General features: G+C 43.1%; 1 pseudogene; it reads left to right on the top strand.

The window, feature by feature from the left end:
- Positions 1 to 1,583: 1,583 nt before the first annotated feature.
- LOC134386279 (gamma-aminobutyric acid receptor-associated protein-like) lies at positions 1,584 to 1,934 on the top strand (annotated as a pseudogene).
- Positions 1,935 to 7,376: the final 5,442 nt, after the last annotated feature.

The raw sequence follows: 7,376 nt of genomic DNA, 5'->3' as shown, positions 1-7,376 counted from the left end.
GCCGCAGGTTTGGATCCGTATATAGGGATGGCCGGTTAGCTCACTTGGGAGAACGTGGTGCCGACAACACCAAGTCAAGGGTTCAGATCCCCTTACTAGTCATCTTTTAAAAAAAAAAAACCCTCCTGAACTGGCCCGTCTCTCTCAATTTCATCTCACACCACTGCCATCCATCCCTCCAGCCATAGAAAACTCCTTACCTTCACACCCCTGAATCTACCATTTCTCTTGTTCCTTGGTGACTTTTGCTTACCTGAAATGCACTTTTCTTTACCTGGCTAACCCATAGGCAACCTTCAAGCCTCTCAGCTCTGGTGTCATCCCCCCACAGACTGGCCCTATAATTTCAAAGTTAAAATATATAAGTATTCCCACAGCATCCTAAGCTTACACACTGTATGTATAAGTTCCGTGAGGATAGGAACCATAGCTCATTTATTTTTATTTATTTGTCTTCAGCATGATGCACAGAACCTGACACAGAGTAGGTCCTTGATAAATGTTTGTTGGATAAAACAATAGATGGATGGTTGGATGAATAGTCATAACAGTAAGTACTGAGATAAGGCTCATAATGGTCTGGTGCTGTTCTCAGCACCCTGCTTATAGTGACACATGGAATCTTCCTAACGCTCTTAATAACTTAAGTTCTGATGAGGAGTCTAAAGGCCCCAAATGGTCAAGTTATTTGTCCACTGTCACACAATTCGTAAGTGACAGAGACAGGATTCAGACTCAGGCATCTGGCTCCAGACTGTGTTCTTAACTACTGTGCTTACACTGGTGACAGGTGGTTGGATGGTAGACAGAAAGGTATCCCAAGCAGAGAAATAATAGAAGCAAAGGTGAGAATGTTCACATTTTTATGGTCAGTAAATTTGGCCACACCTGCAATTAATTCTATTCTGTAAAATACTCTTCTCCTACAGTATATTTCAAATTAAAATCTTAACCATATTTTTGAAAACACACCTTGATTCATTCTCAAATGTGACCCTAAACCTTAGATCCTAGATGAGCTAGACCCTTCTTCTACTGCCCTTGACACATATCTCCAAATATTGAGATCATAACATTTAAATGTATATCCACATTCACTTATGCATTCAACAGGTACGTATTGATACCTACCATGTGGTGCTGTTGACACTAGCAATACTGCTACTAGAACACACAAACATACGTACATAACGCAATCACAGACACAGATGGAATCTTTTGCAAGGCTATGCAGTGTTCTGGTTAGGACTACAGACTATGGAGCCAGACTGCCTGGCTCTACCACTTTGTAGTTGTGGGACCTCAACAGTGTCACTTACCTGGTCTCTTCATCTACAAAATGAGCATAACAACAGTATCTCATGGGGTTGTTGTGAGGATTGCATAGTTAATACATGTAAAGTATCTGGTGGAGTGTCTAACAAATACTCTAAAAAGTACCTAATAAATATTAACAACTCAACTTTATACTGGCAATCTTTTCTGATAAGCCATTGCTGAATGATTGAGCTTTTTATATGAGGCTGTTTTCCATTACAAAATTTAAAAAATCCACAGCCTGGTCTAGCTTGGTTCCCAGGAGGATGAAGTTTGTGTAAAAAGTGGAGCATCCATTCGAGAAGAGCCACTCTGAGGGTGAAAAGATCTAAAAGAAATACCCAGACCAGGCCCCGGTGATAGTAGAAAAGGCTCCCAAAGCTTGGACAGGGAGCTTGGACAAAAGTAAATAATTGATACCTTCTGATTACACACTTGATCATTTCTACTTCTTGATCTGGAAGCGAATGCATCTCCAAACTGAGGATGACTTGTTTTTCTTTGTCAACAATGTCACTCCACACACCAGCACCATGATGGGTCAGCTGTACCAGGAACACCATGAAGACTTCTTTCTATACGTTGCCTATAGAGACAAAAGTGTCCACGGTCTCTGAAGCTACTGCCCCTGAGTTGGGGGTGTGGGCTCCCACTCTACAAAATGAGAGGTGGGCCCCTTCCTTGACCTCCTCCTCTCCTTCAGGCTCAAACACCACCTTCTTCAGGACCTACACTTCTCAATGTTTGAGGCTTTCTCTCCAACCCCTTCTAGCAGGAGGGGTCGTGGTGGAGATGTCTCCTTATACCTCTCCTTTCTCCTTCCTTTGCCTTTCTCTGCCTGCCTTTCCCACTCCGCTTTAGACTTCTCCATTGTCAACCTCAGTCACATCCAGTGATTGTTTTGGTTTCTGCTCCCTTTCTAACTAACTGCCTAAGGGGCTCAGAACCCTAACAATCGCTTTCTTTCACTACCTTCTTTTGGGGGGTAGATGGAAGGGACTGAAATTGTGGGGGAAGGTAGGAGGCACATCAATAAAGAGGAGACAACCAAGCTGAAAAGAAGAAAAAAAAGAAAAGAAATCTGAAGATCTTCTCTGGTGGGGAGTAAGTCTTAAAGGGATACAAAGGAATTACAGCATTTGTTGCCATAACAAAACCATTTCTTGGTCTTGAGTGGGCCTTTAAGGGCCTATAATTTACATCAGCGCTCCCTCCATCTCAGCAGGGCAGGCTTTGGCTGAGCTGTTTGTGCAAGAAGAACGAAGGTCAAGGGACTCCTTGTATTGAAGGTCTTTCTCAAAATGAAGGATTTGGCTTCTGAGATTAATGTTCAGAGTGAACCCCTGCTATACTTAATTCCCTTTTCTGTGAACTCAGTACATTTTTAAAATTCAGTTAGGGGCCCTCCTATGGTGTGGCATGAAAACCGCAAGCCCAGCCCTCCTTCTAACAGAGTTCTGAATGGCCCTCCCTCACTGATGGGCTGATGACTGTGTTCTGGGGTTAGCCGCCCACCTAAATCCTTTGGATTAAAGAGTGCCCTGGAATAACATGTTTTAAATTTGCACACTTTAGATCCAGTGGGGATATAATATAAATTGAAAATGAAAGATTTTTTAGAAAAGGCTTCTATGGGTGTGCCACCATCTCGGGAGGCTGTAGAAAATGCCGGGATGACAGGTCAGTCAACTGCATGTTCTGGATTGGGCAGGGTTTATTTTCTGAATGATTTCTGTGGGGAAAAATATCACCACTCTCAATGGGAAGCTTGGGTTCGGGTGGGTGATTTTATCCCACCCAGCATTAATTTTTGTGTTTCAGGTAAACTTAGGAGGAATGAGGGAACAGAACAGACAGAAAAACCATTGAGAAGATATTACCATTATGAAAACTGTAAGATGGTACCTAAAAGCTCAGCTCTCATAAGAAATAAATAACGGGGCTGGCCCGTGGCTCACTCGGGAGAGTGTGGTGCTGATAACACCAAGGCCACGGGTTCGGATCCCATATAGGGATGGCCGGTTGCTCACTGGGTGAGCGTGGTGCTGACAACACCAAGTCAAGGGTTAAGATCCCCTTACCGGTCATCTTTTAAACAAACAAAAAAGAAAGAAATAATGGATGCTTACCACCCCAACAAAAAGTCAGTTGTACATCACGCCATCACCACTGTCATAAAACACTGTTACACAGATAACAACAACACCATCAAACACACATACAGCAATTGCTGTGTCAGGCACGGTTTAAGTTCACAGCATTTATTTACCACACTGCCTGTTTAGGCTTCACACATATGCCATTTTAGTGCATGATCTTTGATCTTTAAGAAAAATAATTAACATGTATTAAAAACTGAGAGTGTGTTGAGCACAGTGCTTTTATGTGTGTGTTCTCATTTAATCCTCATGATGACCCCACGGTTAGACACTGTCATCGGCACAAACGGAGGCTTAGAGAGTTGGCGACTTGCCCACAACCCCACAACTGCCAGGATGCCATCTTCCATCTTGCTGACTTCTAGCCCGAGTTCTTTATCTCGAAGTCCTTCTGCTTGGCATAGAGTTGGAAGCTTACTCTGTAGGGTCACCCTTTACTCCCCACAGGGCACAGATGTTTGGTGGGGTTCTTTGCAGGTTCCTATGTCTCCAAAATGAGAAATGTCCAAAATCTCTGCCCAGAATCTCCTGGCCCTCTCCCCACAACTAAGTGCTAATACAATCTTTTGGAATTGCTTGATTCTGCTCCCTAACTGAGTATAAGAAGAATAGCCATGGTTCCAGTAGTGTGGGATAGTAGAAAGCAGTAAAAACAAACAAACAAAAAATCCTGTCTCTTCTGCTTACTAAATCTTGGAGCCTGCTGAGAACCTCAGTCTTCTAATTTGAGCAATGGGGTGATACAAATGATTTGTGCCATACTTACCTCACACAGTTGTGATGATGAAAGATGATAATTAACATATCATTGGAAATGCTGTATACTTGAGTGCTTATTACCGTACTGTGGTTCTTTACAAAGGTCTGAGGCTTACCGCTCTTCATGAGGGTGTCTTGGATAGTATTATTTTGTAAGATTTAAATATGGGAAAGACAATTCTTAGTGAGCTGTGGAGTAGGCTTTTTTCCCAAGTACAAAAGGAAATACCATTTCTTTAGTACCTTCTCTGTGCCAGGAATCATGCTGAGATTTCAGCTCTCATTTAACTCTTGTAGAAATCCAGAGAGGTAGGTGTTATTACTTTACAAATGAAGAAACTGAAGTTCAGAGTGGTTAGGCAATTTGTCCAGCATCACACAGCTAAGAGATAAAATTGAGATTCAAACTCAAATCTGTAGGAAGCCAATTTCCATGCTCTTTGCTCTCACTCCAGAACATCGCCTCACAGGCAGAGGGGAAAGAAGGAAGCAGGAAGCAGAAAGCAGGGGCCTGGAAAACTAAAATGCCCAAGGAGAATAGAGTTTGCCTGAAAATTAAAATAGAAATAATAATAATAAACAGGCATCAAGGTCAGCCACAAAAAAGAAATAATGAAAGCTCACATTTCTTTTGCCATGGACTGCCACTCAAAAAAAAAAAAAATTTGTTTTATTTTGGCAATATTCCTGGGGAGGACAAGGGGAAGTAGTTAGAAACAAGAATTATACCCATTCCAGAGTTCAGCTTGTTAGCTCAGTTTGTTAGAGCACAGCCGTGTAACACCAAGGTCAAGGGTTCGGTTCCCCATACTGGCCAGCCACTGACCCCCCTCCCAAATTATACCCATTTCATAGGTGCCAGTGGGCAAAACTGAGAAAGAGGAACAGAAGTGCCAGGCAACTGAACCAGGACTGCCATGAGGACTTGATCCCTGGAAGCTTGGGCCTCCTCAAGGGCTGTCTTCCTTGACTCCATCTCCGGTTCACCTGGAGTCCTGACCTCCACACTTGCAAATTAACTTTATTATTCCTGGTCATTATTCCCCAGGTTTGGCCCCGTGCTTCTCATGGAAAAACCTGTTCTGAGGTGCAAAAATCTGTTAGCCTGACAATGTCCCCTCTCGAACTCTTTGGTTCAGAGGGTCCCTGACAGTGTGGTTCTTGAGGCCACAATCCAGACACTTCATGACTGGCAGTGCCAACCCTTAGGTATGGTGAGAGAACCTAAGAGAATTCTCACTGCCTGCTGTTCACAGTGCATGCTGGCTTGTAGCAACAAGGAATGAATCTAAAACCCAGGAAATGTTGAATTGGTCTGGGTTAAATTTTGCCTCACAGGAAGATAAAGGATTGAAAGGATTTATTTAAAATTCTCTGCATTTTAAGAAAATCATTTTTTCTTTCTTTTTTTTTTTTTTTTTTTTTTAAGATGACCGGTAAGGGGATCTTAACCCTTGATTTGGTGTTGTCAGCACCACGCTCAGCCAGTGAGCGAACCGGCCATCCGTATATGGGATCCGAACCCGGGGCCTTGGTGTTATCAGCACCACACTCTCCCGAGTGAGCCACGGGCCGGCCCTCTTTTTATTTTTATTTTTTTAAAAGATGACCGGTAAGGGGATCTTAACCCTTGATTTGGTGTTGTCAGCACCACGCTCACCCAATGAGCTAACCGGCCATCCCTATATGGGATCCGAACCCGGGGCCTTGGTGTTGTCAGCACCACACTCTCCCGAGTGAGCCACGGGCCGGCCCAAGAAAATCATTTTTTCTAAAGGTGGCAAATGCTGCTTTACATTTAACCAGAACTGGGAACTAGTCTTGGCCTTTCCACTCAGTGAAACCTTGGATTAATTGCTTAACCTCTGTGACCTCAGTGTCTTCATCTACAAAATGGGATAAAATAGCTCATAGGATCCATTTGTAAGGCTCAGATAAAGTAAAGTAGGGGAAAGTGCTCCATGTAGTACAAAGGGCCTCATTAATGTAAAGAGATTATGCTTTCTTTCTTTAAATGTGAAGTTAAATGGAGGATACAGAGTAGAGGCACTGATCACATTTTAGCCTTCAATAATCACTTTTTAATATTTATGAGGAGTTTTAAAATTATTTCCGCCTATTTCACACTGCTTTTCAAATGGCAATGGTCGTTACTTGTCTAGCACTTGCTTCTAACTGAACAGGATGAATAACTCCCCCAGGGTTAGCCAGGAGGTCAAGTGCCTAAATCCAAATTAGAATTAAGTACACACAGACCTTGATTTCTGGGTCCTGAGTTTCCTTTCTATTATGGAACTTCATGAAATGTACAGGCAAATTTATCTCCGTGTCTCTTGTCAATCTTGTAACTTAAATGAGAAGAAATTCAGTTGACTAGTCCCTATAAAGGGATCAAGACTGTACATAATTAGTGTAAACCGCAAAAATCCCATCCTTACAATCTTCCAGAAACTGAAGGTGTGGGGGACGGGGGGATTTAAAAGCTTGTTCATGGCCTCACAGCTAGTGTGTGTCTGTGCCGGGTCTAGAGCCCACCTTCTAACTGAACACAACCTCTCCTCTTCAGAAAAAAAAGCCATAATATAAGTAATAATAATAATGGCAGCTAATAACACTATGTGCCAGGCACCGTTCTAAGCTCTTTGTGTTTGCTAAGTCATTTAACCAGCGAAAAAACATTTTTGGAACATTCCTTCACTCAAGTAGCTCAGTGAGAAACAGGACATTTCTTCCCCTGAGTTGAATGACACTGCAACCCGAAATCACAACTCCGTTTTAGGTTCCTGGTAGTGCCTGCTTCCTCTTCTCGTTTGTTTAGTCACAGAATTCGATTCCTGTGGGCCGATTACGCGCCTGCAAACAGGCTTAGCGCTCTCCTGAAATGCGGGAGGCTCCTTAACTCTTGTATAAACAGGTAACGCGGCGGGGGTGGGGCACGGGCTGCGGGCAGCTGGGGCTCTTTGGGGATGGGGAGGGGGGTTGGCACCAACTCCCCAGAGATCAGGCAAGGTTAAGAGAGGGCTTGGCTGCTGTTTCTAAATGCAGTGGGGTTTTTTTTGTTTGTTTTTTGTTTTTTTGTTCCCTTTCTAGAAACCAGCTGTAACTCTAGGTCAGCGCGCATTAACATGAGCCACTTCTGAA

Source organism: Cynocephalus volans, chromosome 9 (assembly GCF_027409185.1).
Source record: "Cynocephalus volans isolate mCynVol1 chromosome 9, mCynVol1.pri, whole genome shotgun sequence".
NCBI classification, from domain to species: domain Eukaryota; kingdom Metazoa; phylum Chordata; class Mammalia; order Dermoptera; family Cynocephalidae; genus Cynocephalus; species Cynocephalus volans.
This window is presented reverse-complemented; position numbering and strand designations above follow the sequence as displayed.